General features: G+C 31.7%; 1 long non-coding RNA gene across 1 annotated transcript; it reads right to left on the bottom strand.

Annotated features, from left to right (window-relative positions):
- Window positions 1-3089: 3089 nt before the first annotated feature.
- On the bottom strand, window positions 3090-10832 carry LOC116663386. The gene is made up of 3 exons (XR_004319630.1): window positions 10822-10832; window positions 8234-8236; window positions 3090-3543 (listed from the first exon to the last, which is right to left on the bottom strand). It is a non-coding gene; the product is annotated as an uncharacterized LOC116663386 (long non-coding RNA).
- Window positions 10833-13004: the final 2172 nt, after the last annotated feature.

Here is a 13004-nt window from a genome sequence, read left to right as displayed (position 1 = left end):
TGGAGATTTTCCCAACCAACTTAAACTTGGCCAAAAATGTACCAAAAATATGCAAGAGTGAGGGATGCAAGGTACTAAAAATAAAATGACATTAAGATATCAGCTGATCTCTTAGATAAAAATAAAAGTAGCCATCTGTTGCTTCTGTGGATTCTTAGTGTAGTAGTGTCTTGATCAATGATGGCTAAGTATAGTGAACACATGGAGTTCCCAATTCACATAAGGAGTGAGAGTCTCATATTTTTGCCATCAGCTTGGTGTTCGGATTTGGACTAGGTGTTTTCCCCTTAGTTTCTTCTATCAAAATCTTGCATAAAATAGCAAGTTCCTGATGTAAGTATATGTCAAGGCAGTGTTTGCTATGATAATCAATAAAGAAGATAAAGGAAAAGAGGCTCTGTAAGACTAACAACAGGTCATTTACATGGAAGGGGTAGCACATTCGGTGCTTATTGTAGCTTTTTGTAATTTCTAATGTATTTAGGAAAGCTACTGTTGTCTTCTCACACCTGCTTACACCAAGCAAACCTCTCCCACCAAAAAAAACCCCAAAAATCTATCACACACTTTACCCTAACTAACACTTCTTGGAAAAAACAAAGACAGAGGAAGACAGGAGCAGCCATACCTGGAATCTCATTACTTCTGTTACGTCTTTCTCTTTTTCTTTTTCTTTTTCCTTTTCCTTTTCCTTTTCCTTTTCTTTTTCTTTTTCTTTTTCTTTTTCTTTTTCTTTTTCTTTTCTTTCTTTCTTTCTCTTTCTTTCTTTCTTTCTTTCTTTCTTTCTTTCTTTCTTTCTTTCTTTCTTTCTAATTGAATGATAGTTGATTTACAATGTTCTGTTTGTTTCTGGTGTACAGAATAGTGTTTCAGTCATACATGTGCATATTCTTTTTCATATTCTGTTTCATTATCGGATATTGCAAAATATTGAATATTTTTTTGTACATCCTGTGATGTACAACAGGACCTTGTTATTTATCTATTTTATATTTAATAGTTTGTGTCTGCTAATCCCAAACTCCTTATTTATCCCTCTCCCACTTCTCCTTTGGTGTTCGTAAATTTGTTTTCTCCCTGTAACTCTGTTTCTTCTTTATAAGTAAGTTCATTTGTATCATTTTTTAGATTCCACATGTAAGTGATACTGTATGATACTTGTCTTTGTCTGATTTACTTCACCTAATATGATAATCTGTAGGCCCACCCGTGTTGCTATCAATGGCATTATTTCATTCTTTTGTATGGCTGAGTAGTATTCCTATGTGCGTGTGTGTATACCACATCTTCTTTATCTGTTCATCTGTTAATGGACATCCACATTGCTTCCATGTTTTGGCTATTTTCAATAGTGCTGCTGTGAACACTGGGGTGCACATATCTTTTCAAATTAGAGTTTTCTCTGGATGTATGCCCAGAAGTAGGATTGCTAGATCATACGGTAATTCTATTTTTAAATTTGAAAGGAATCTCCATAGTGTTTTTTCATAGTGACTGCACCAAATTACATTCCGACCAACATTTTAGGGGATTTCCCTTTTCTCCACATCCTCTCCAGAATTTACTGTTTGTGGATTTTTTTAAATGATGGCCATTTTGACCAGTGTGAGCTAATACCTCATTCTCTGGTAATTAGCAATGTTGAACATCTTTTCAGATGCCTATTAGCCATCTGTATGTCTTCATTAGAGAAATGTCTATTTAGATTTTCTGCCCATTTTTTTAATTGGGTTATTTGGGTTTTTTTGTTTTTAAATTGTATGAGCTCTTTGTATAGTTTGGAAATTAATCTCCTGTCTTATTGTAATGCTGTACAAAAAGGAGAAACCATACTCTCTTAAACTGTATTGTAAAGTTCAAAATGGCATGCATTCAAAACCATGTGTATAAATGTGAAAAAAAAAAGATCAGATAATTTAACAGAATACTTTGCAGTATATTTTTGGGAAAATCCATTCATTCAAGATTGAACATGAGTTTGGAGAGAAGAAATTTCAAGACAAGGGCAACAGCTAGAGTTGTGCTTACCAATATGGTAGCCATTAACCTCAGGTGGCAATTGAGCACTTGAAATGAGGCTAGTAGAGCTCAATATCTGAATTTCAATTTATTTATAACTATACTTAAATTATAAAAATTGATAGTTGATTTGCTTATTCACAAAATTTAGATTGTATTTGGAGAAATCTGTTTAGATAAATCTACTTTTTCAGCTATAAATTTTATAAAATGTATACAAATCAAGTATTACCAACAAAAATTTAGTGTATAAAATTGAGATGTTATATAAAGTATAAACTAGTTTTCAAATTGAGTATAAAAATAATGTAAAATATCTCATTAATAATTCTATTTTGATTACAGTTTCACATAATATTTTAGATATATTAGGTTAACTAAATATATTATTAAAATAAATTTTACATATTTTATATGTATTTTGTGAAGAGAATTGGATGCAAGGAAGACTTTCTAAAATTATACTTTAGAGGAAAATGACTTGTTCATATGTAAGCAAGACCATTGGTAGCTTCTGCACATGAAGATGAGATGCAATAGGTATGGATAGGGGGAAAATTTAGTTGAGAGAAGAAATCAGACAGCCTTGGGAATATTTAAGATGGGTGGGATGAATCAAAATCTATAAGAGCACTGATACAAGGACAGATAATGTAGTCAAGCAATTTCTCACCCTTATTTTCTCTCCCTCATAGTTTTGAAGAAAGCAACAGGAAATTAGTGGTTGATAACATATACAAATCATATATTTTTGTAAATCTCATGATAATTCGATTCTAGGATTATTGGAGTAGAATCCAAAAGACAAACAAAACTAGCTGAAATTGCTGCCAGCTTTCTTCCAGTCTGAGTAATGAGAAGAAGGAAAAAAAAAATATGGTTTGGGATGTTGGACATTGGAATAATTGAAGATAAATTAAATATGATTAAAATGATGATCTCTCTCTAGCTTAATTTGACTCTCATGTGAAAATGTGTGATAATCTTCTAACCTTAATCACTCCATACTGAAAAGGCTATCCCATCTCTGGGAATAAACATTTACATAACAAAATATTATGCTACAGACTTCCCAGTTCATTTTTTACACAGTGTCTGGAATACAGTTTATAAATAAAAATCATGAGGAACCAAGAGAATGTGTCCAAAACTAAAGAGAAGACACATCATCTCATACATATAGAAGCAGGTGATTCAGGTATTTTAATTACCAGACAAGTCTTAAAAACAAATTTTACAGAGTTCAAATAATTTTTAGGGACAATTTTCCTATCACTGCTCCTTATTCAAACCAAGTACAATGTTCTTCTTAAAATTTTTCACTCTAAGAAGGCACATATAGCTCACTCACTAGAGTATTAATGATTAAAATGGAAATAACAAAGGAATTTAAAGAGAAGATATTCCATAAACCCATAGCCATCTTCCTTCTTCTTTTCTGTTGTCCTTCCTATCTTCCTCCCTTCCTTCCTTCTTTTTCTCTAAGTTCCTCTTAATCCTCTGCAGCTGCTCCAGAAAATTTTACTAGAGTCAACCTTTACACATTCCAATTTACAGCCTCCCAGTTTTAATATGACTTCAGTTTACCAGCTGTTGTTTTTTTTTTTTAATTTGAACATAAATGTTAATTTTATTTTTTTATTTATTAAAAAATTTTAATTTTTTTTTTATTTCTCTCTGTCCATATCGCAATTTCCTTGAAAGAAAGAATGTCATGAAATTTACCTAACAAAGAATGATTTCCCTGTTCCAAAGACTAGGGCTCTTTTTTAGAGGCAATTGTCCCACTGTGTACACTTACATCTTATCCCAGTAGCAGGGAGGGGTTTTGTTTAACACCCGTGTTGGAAATCCAGTTTCTAGCCTTATAATGTCCATAATCTGAATTCATACACTTCTTATATTTGACAATTGAAATTAACCCAATTAATATTTTGAATAACCTTGTATACAATATGACACATATTGTACATCATACGTTTCTATATAAACATAGATGTTGGCCGGCCAATAAAAAACAACATTTATCAAGACTTTTATATGTTCCATACCCTGTTCTAAGATTTATATGTGCATCAAATCATTTAATCTTTGCAATAATCCCATAAATTACAATTTATTAACACTATTTTAGAACATGAGGAAACTGAGACACAGAGAGACCAAATTCATATACTATGTATGGGACTGAGCCAGAAAAGAAATCAGAGGATTCTGGTAACTTCTTGGTCTAGTCTGTAAGACACTCAGCCATAGGTACGAGTCTTGGATTTCAATTTTTCCACGCATGACAATGCTTGCTTTAATAAGGAAAACAAATATTACCAAGTGCTTCTTGTGAGGAATGAGGAGCTAAGATGTCCTGGAAAAGATTAATTGAGGATGATGAAAATGAGTCAAAGGAATATAGGTAGTATTTTTAAAAAACAAATATAAATTAGCAGGAAGAATTAATAGTAATTCTACATTAACCATTTTAATCTATACTAAGAATTTTTTATATTTTTTATTTGCATCCTCCACATTCAATTATTTCTATATTTGCTTGGGAAAAGGATTTGCTTGCTGAATTCAGGTATTAAATTGAAGCATTAATTTTTACATTGTCCACATAAATTTCAAGGATGTTTTATCTAAACTTGTTGGCTTTCCTTTCTCTTATCGTAACCATTTCCTAATTCTTTTCACCTACTTCACATAGGAACTGCAAAGGTAAATTGTCTTCCTAGCTAATGAAAATTAGGTTGGAGCTCTCTTTCTAGCTGGGAGTTCAACATGCAGTGATTCGCCTCCCTTTATCACGTGCAGTTGCTCTAAAATGACAGCTGCTCTGAAATTACTTTTCCAAGTCTATATATATTATGGTGGTTTAAAACATGGACTTTGTGATTAAAGAAATCCAGTGTAAAACATAGCTCAGCCACTTTCTACCCAAGTAAGAATTTCATTTTCTACATGCAACCTTTAAAAATGAAAATATATTAAACATTAATTATGTATAAATTATATATATTAACATACATCAATATATGTACATATGAAGCATACGTTCAGTTTAAATGAAGTGGATAAAAGTGAGCACTCACACATGTATCTTAAGAAATAGAAGTTTGCCAATATATTTGAAGAATCCTGTGTCCCTATTTTCTCTGGATTCTTCTTCCCTTTCTTTCTCCTCTGGGATAATTATAAAATTTTTATTAGCCATTTCATTACTTTGTTTAAAAAGTAAAGTTCACCGCATTCATATGAATCCTTAAGATACTGTTTTGTTTTGCCATTTTTGTTTTTATATAAACAGAATATTTTATATCTCTCTATATATTTTTCTACAATTAATATTTTCTCCTCCACTTTGTATTTTTAAGTTTCATCTTTGTCAATACATTCACAGATATGTTATTTATTTTCATTGTTGTGTAGAGTTCCTTTGTATTGCTTCAGCAGATGACAGATTCCATTGTTCAGAAACTTAGTTATGTTGAAGGAAGCTGCAGTAATCTTTCTCTTTGCGTGACTATACCATGACTTGATTACCCATTCTATATTGATGTACATTAGTGTTGTCTTAGCTTGATATTACAAACTGTGGTGCTGTGAACATTCAGTATTTGTGTGGAAGTCTTATTGGGCTCATATCTATTCTTTTTTCTTGGGTAAATAAATACCTAGGAGTGGGATGTTTGAGTCACATGTTAAGTGCATGTTTATAAGAAATAGCCAAACTATTTTTCAAGGAACCTACAAAGTTTGCTTTCCCACCAGCAATGTGTCAATATGCCAGTGCTTTATATAGCCTGGCCAACATTTAGTACTAAATCATTTCTATTATAATCTTCCCAATGTGCACACAGTGGTATCATAATAAGGATATGAGTAACACTTTGCAAGTGATAAATGATGTCAGTCATCTTTTCACAGTGTTATTGACTATTCTTAGGTATTCTTTACGAAGCGTCTGTTCTAATATTTTGCATATTTTTGAAATTGTTTGTCTTAATATTGAGCTTTAATATTTATATATTCTGAGAACAAGTTTCTATATGACACATGTTTGCAAGTACTTATTCTCGTTTGTGACTTGGATATTGATTGGAATTGCATTGAATACTTATATCAATGTAGGTGTAATTAACATGAATTCGACTAGGCATTCTACATATCATATACTGTATGATCTGGAAGCAGCTCTCATAAAAGGGTGCTAGAATAACCTGATGAAGGTAAAGCTGATGATCCAGCTTGGAAGAATTCTGCAACACTGAGGGGCCCTCCTCCAGAGTAGAGTATATGCACTGAATCACATCTTGAAACTGTGTCTTCAATAGGAAAAATGTACGGGTCCAGAAAACAAGTAGTAATAGCTAGAAAGGCCTCACTTACCATCACTCTCAGTGACTCACTGGAGAAGTTGTGCTTAATTGACAATACTGTATACTTGAGAGCTCTTCTTCAATTCAGACATGATTACAGGAAATCTTGGAATTGTTTAAATCTTTGGCTGATTTTTATGAGCAATATCCTTCTGCCAGCCCACAGGGGAGATATAAATTTGGGGAGAAATAAAACTTAGTTTTATTCAGTTACTGCAAGAGTATTGAATAGTTTGTTACTGCGGTATAACTTGTGTTATACACCCTAATATACCTGCACCTGGTAGGTGCTTTCAGATGAATAAAGGAAGGAAGGAATATTAATGAATAAGGAACAATGAGTGAAATAGAGTGGAATGTCTCCTTTCTAGGCTTTAAAAACTTTGTTCATATGTATCTGTGGTTAAATTTATCATATTATTGACACAAATTCTATTCTTTTTTTTTCATTTTCATATTTTTATCTCAATCAATATTACTAGGTTAAAAATTTTTTAGAAACCTATACTAAGGAAATATTTTTTTCAAGAATGTAAGTCCTCATCCTTTTCCTATTTACTTCATATTTAAGAATGTAACATGATATGTTTAAGCAAGCTATTCAGACTTAAGATCTAGATTTATTTTGTTTGGATAAGTTCTGTTAAATGCATTTATTATAACAAGTAATAAAAAGCCAAAAAATATTCAATGTGTCTATTTTTGGCATTTCTTATTTTCTCCTATACACAATGTGTTTAGGTCATTGTTGGTATGGCTTATGAGGTAGCACTTGCTTGCACATAGTTTTAATACATTGTTTTCTCACAGACTTCCCTACGTATCATCTGAAAATATTTTAACACAAACAAATGGTTTCATTGTATTGCTAAGTTACCTCTATAGGGAATATAACTAATTGGGTCTCTACTGTAATTTTACTAGATGTGTATAGCTAGAGCTACTGGTTGACTTATAACAGAAAAACTTTATTAAAAATCTTGGGTAGTCCATTTATTATTTATATAAATATATTCCCTTTTAAGTAGATATATCCATTTAACACTCTATATAGATTGATGATTGTCCTTGTCAGTCAATAATTATATGAACATTGAATAAAGCTGCTAGATATATTTGCATAATTGAGAAAAAAACTATGAATTCTCTGTTTGAAAGGTCAGCAGATGAAATATACAAGTCATTAAAAAGCTAAGTTTCCAAGTAAATTTAGTATACTTGTGTATAATAACCATTAAATGTAATATTTTTCACTTTAAATAAATTTCATCTGTCATCACCAGAAGAAAAGGAGAGAATTTTTAATCCTATAAATTAAATAAATAGCAACTGAGGCGATTGACCAAGAGAAAGAGACTTTAAAATTCTATGCAGACACAGGGTGAATTAAAAGGAGAAAATAACAAGTTAGGTAATTATAAAACGTTACTAAAGGAGATTATAGGAGCTGAGTATCTTCACTGATACCAAACCATATGTCAATCCTTTTGATTTAGGTTTAATCAGCTCAACAAGTATATTCAAGTTTAGATATAAAACCTCAATGTATGAATTCAGTTGCATACCAGCTATCCTGTCCTATCTAGTGCTCACCAGTATCTGAATTCTGAATTGTCCACATCTAATTCAAATCCTACGAAAAAAGATTTCCCCATTTTACAATGTAAAGAACATTATAAAACTTGCCCCAGAGCAGACAGCTACAATTTCCTGAGTTATTTTTACACTCAGAGTCATTCAACATCAGATTGCATTATTTTTTATAGCATGTCACTAAAAGGACTTGTAAGATGAGAACAGATTCTAGTGGATAACATATATAGGACAGGAAAAGTCATAACAGACTTTTAATCAATAATTCCTATAGGAAAATAACATGGAGTGAAAGCTTAGGTATGAGTTGAAAACTAAAACAGAAGCATCATCGCTAACATGGGTAAGTAACTTTCTCTCTTCTGGCCTGAGTTTTCTCATCTGTGAAATGGAGGGGATAGTATAAGGAAGTAGCACAATTGTTATACTGGCACAAAAAGAGGGGTCACGGGTTACTGCCTAAAAAATAAATTATCAGAGGTAAAGCGATAGACTGTTTATGATTACTCATAAATACTATAGCAATTATTTCAAATAATTTAATGAAACTAGTTTCTTAACTGTCATTTCTATTTATAAGGAGTCACAGTTTTTACCTGTGTTTGGTTTAGCTCTTTTGTGTGAGAGAACAAATAAGAGTGAAATTATTCAAAAAAGGAGGTTTCATGAGGATTTTTTTATGATAAAATTTACAAAATTGTCCTTATAGTCAAAGCATTGATGAAAGAGAGAGCTGTTACTCAGCAACACCTCCACCCACTTCTTCCTGCCTTATTTGGTTCTGTATACAAATTCACTGAGTGTGGTAGATTGCCACATTTTTTTCACCAAAATGTGCCTGCATTACAAAGAAGGCCACTGTCTAGCCAAACATGAAGCTCAGGAGAAAGTATTACATATTTCTACTATATCTGCTACCATTACTTAAAAATTCAACTTCCATATGTGTTGTTCTGAACACATGCCAGTTAGCTGATTATTTCTTTTAGACAGTTTTCCAGCTAATGGACTTCAATCAGTAATTTAACTTCTACAGTTCTATATACTGCATAAAAAGGAAAACCATTTTCCATTACTCTTTTTTTAAATGAACTTTCATTCTGACTTGAATGTTATGAGTAAAACCTTATAGCCTGTGCCAGATGTTTAATTGCATACCATTTAATTGAGCTAACATACTTTTATTATACATTTAGTGTTTTTCCCCAGCTTTATTTTTTATAATTAACATACAATATCGTGTAAGTCGAAGATATACAGCATATTGGTTTGATACAGTTATATATTATAAAATTATTACAACCTTACTTTAGCTAACACCTCTATCATATCACATAACTACTACTTCTTTTTGGTGGTAAGAACATTTAAGGTCTACTCTCTTTGCAACTTTCAAGAATCTAACGCAGTATTATCTATAATCACAATGGCGTACATTAGATTCATAGAATTTACTTATCTTTTAACTGGAAATTTGTGCCCTTTGCCCAGCACTTCTCCATTTCTTCCAGTCCCTAGCCCATGGTAACTATCATTCTGTTCTCTGTTTCTCTGAGTTCAGATTTTTATATTTCACTCGCAGTTATTACATGCGTGCTGTCTTTCTGTATCTGACTTATTTCATTCATATTGTCACAAAGGCCAGAATTTTCTTTTTTCTGTGGATGAGTAATATTTCATTGTGTTTATGTATATGCATATGCATCACGTCTTCTTTATCCTTTCATCTATTGGAGATCCCTTAGATTGTTTCCATATTTTTGCTGTTGTTAATAATGCTGCAATGAGAGTACAGATCTCTCTTTGATACTCTGTTTACATTTCCTTTGGATGTATATCCAGAAGTCGGATTGCTAGATCATACAGTAGTTCTAGTTTTAATATTTTGAGGAACTTCCATACTGTTTTACGTAGTGATTCTACCAATTTACATTCCCATCAACAGTGTACAGAGTTCTATTTTCTTCACATCCTCGCTAATACTTATCTTTTTCTGTTTTGTTTGTTTGTTTTTTGATGATAGTGATAGTCATCAAGTGTGAGGTGATATCTCATTGTGGTTTGATTTGAATTTCTCTGATTATTCGTGATGTCAAACATCTTTTCATGTACCTATTGACCACTTACATTTCTTGTTTGGAAAAAATGTCTATTTAGTCCTTCTGCCCATTTTTTTAATCTTATTTTTTTCTTTTTGGCATTGAGTTGTGTGAGTTGTCCATATGTTTTGGATAACTTATCAGATAGATGATTTGCACATATTTTCTGCCATTCTGTAAGTTTCATTTTATTTGCTTTTTTCATTTTGTTGATTGTTGATATTTTTGTTGACCTTTTTAGTTTGATATAGTCCCACTTATTAATTCTTGCCTTTGTTGCTTGTGCTTAGGTTGTCATATCCAAAAAGTTGTTGCCCAGACAAATCTCAAGGAGCTTTTTCCCTATGTTTTCTTCTAGGGTTGTATGGTTTCAGATCTTATGTTTAAGTCTTTATTCCATTTTGAGTTAATTTTTATGAGTGGTATGCAATAGGGGTTCAACATTATTTTCTTCATTTAGTTGTCCAGTTTTCCTATCACCATTATTGAAGAGATTATACTTACTCCATTGAGAATTGTTGGTTCTCTTGCCAAATACTAGCTAATAGTATATTTGGCAGATTATTTCTGGGTTCTTTATTCTGTTTCATTGCTCTATGTGTCTATTTTCATGACATATTTTAAAATTGATGTATAGTTGATTTACAGTGTTGTGTTAGTTTCTTGTGCACAGCAAAGTGAGTCAGTTATATATAATTTTTTTCTTTCTCATGTTCTTTTTTATTATGGCTTATTACAGAATATTGTATGTAGTTCCCTCTGCTGTAGAGTAGGACCTTGTTGTGTATCTATTATATATATAATAGTTTATGTCTGCAATCCCAAGGTCCTAATTTATCCCTCGACCATGCCCTTTCCCTTTTGGTAGCTGTAAGCTCATTTTTATAAGTCTGTGACTCTGTCTTTGTTTTGTAAATAAGTTCATTTGTATCATATTTTAGGTTGCACATATAAGTGATATATTTTTCCATCTCTGTCTGACTTACTTCACATAGCATGATAATCTTTCAGTTCATCCATATTGCTGCAAACGGCGTTATCTCATTCTTTTTATGGTTGAGTAGTATTCCATCATATATATATACCACATATTCTTTATCCACTTGTCTGTCAGTGGACATTTAGGTTGCTTCCATGTCTTGGCTATTATGAATAGTGCTGCTCTGAACATTGGGGTGCATGTTTCTTTTCGAATTAGAGTTTTCTCCAGATATCTGCCCAGGAATGGGATTGCTGGATCATATGGTGACTCTATTTTTAATTTTTTAAAGAACTTCTATACTGTTCTCTGTACTGGCTGCACCAGTTTACATTCCCACCACCAGTGTAGGAGTTCACCTTTCTCCGCTCTCTCCAGGTTAATTTATTATTTGTAGACTTACAAATTTATTATTTGGAGACTTTTTTAATGATGGCCATTCTGATCAGTATGAGTAATACCTCAGTGTAGTTTTGATTTGCATTTCTCTAATAATTAGCAATGTTAAGCATCTTTTCATATGCCTCTTGGCCATCTGTGTGTCTTATTTGGAGAAACGTCTATTTAGGTCTTCTGCCCATTTTTTGATTCACTCACTGAAGCTGTGAATGGCTGGATAGAGTTCTTGTTGGTAGAAAACCTACAGTGACATTATTTAGAACATTAAGAGAGGTACCAGAAGAGCTGAAACAAATTCTCAGAGAAAAAAGGCTGCAGAAAGGATAACTGCAAGAATGCCTTCTTGCTAATTTCAATAACATGGTAGCCCCTATAATGTAGATGCTGGCTTATCAATTTTTTTTGCACATGTAGTTAATAATAATTTGAAAGGAATCTGTGAAACTAATTATCATAACAACAGTTAATAAATATATCATTCTAGCAAAAAACATTAAAAAGCTCATCAAATAATAAAACTAGTAATTTGTCTGGATTAAAATAATATTTTCACAGTTCAGTAATTCCACTCTTTTGATCATAACATTGTTGCCTATTAAAATATATTAAAAAAAAAAAAACACTCCAAGGAATGACTTAGCTGTTGCATAAACTATTTTAACTTACCTATTTTATCTTTTCCATCTGTAGATATATCTGCTTTGTGGAAGGCAGTTATGATGTGGTATGATACATAATTTTTCTAACATCATCATTTAGTGTCATCTTCCTAATATTGTCAAATTTCCAGTTAGTTTTATATCACTGAAAACACTTTCATCATAGTTTTCTTTTAGTTTAGGAGTTTTGGATGGTGGTATAAAAAATTCAAGCCACAATTTCTAAAAAATTTAGTAGTTATTAAACTTGGAATTTTGTTATTTGTGAATGCTTTATGGTAACCTGTATGTTTGATGATACTAACTTTCAGTAATTACACAAGATATATATTATTATCTGTTATTTTTTTCCAAAATAGAAATCAAGAATTTTAAATTTACCACTCAGATCCACTTGTTTCATAGGCTGGATTAAAGATAACATATCAGTAACCTAAACGTTACATTCCTTAAACTTCCGATAATTTGGATTTGAAAGTATGATTCCATTTTCTTCAAGTATAAGAAAGGAAGATTCCTGCTTAGAAAAATATCTGGTATATTTAAACCTCTATCCATGCTGATGTTTGTGTGTCACATTAAGCAGGTAATAAATTACTTGCAGATCCTTAAATGTTTAAATATATGATTTTTCTATAACAAAACCCTGGAAACTTGAAAATTCCTCATGACTCATTGCAGGCAGTTACTATGACTCTTTCTTTGTCTTTTTCATATATTTTAGGATGTGTATTATGCTTTCTGAGTTTTTTTTTTATGAATAGATAACATGGAGAATAATTCATCATCTATCAATAAGTGACTTCAGCTCTTTTTTTAAAAAAAATGTTGAGCTGTATTGCTGAAGAAAAATTTATTTTTATGTTTTCATTAAGTTGGTGAT

Source organism: Camelus ferus, chromosome 4 (genome assembly GCF_009834535.1).
Source record: "Camelus ferus isolate YT-003-E chromosome 4, BCGSAC_Cfer_1.0, whole genome shotgun sequence".
Classification (NCBI taxonomy): domain Eukaryota; kingdom Metazoa; phylum Chordata; class Mammalia; order Artiodactyla; family Camelidae; genus Camelus; species Camelus ferus.
Note: the sequence above shows the minus strand (reverse complement) of the source record. Positions and strands in the feature narration are given on the sequence as shown.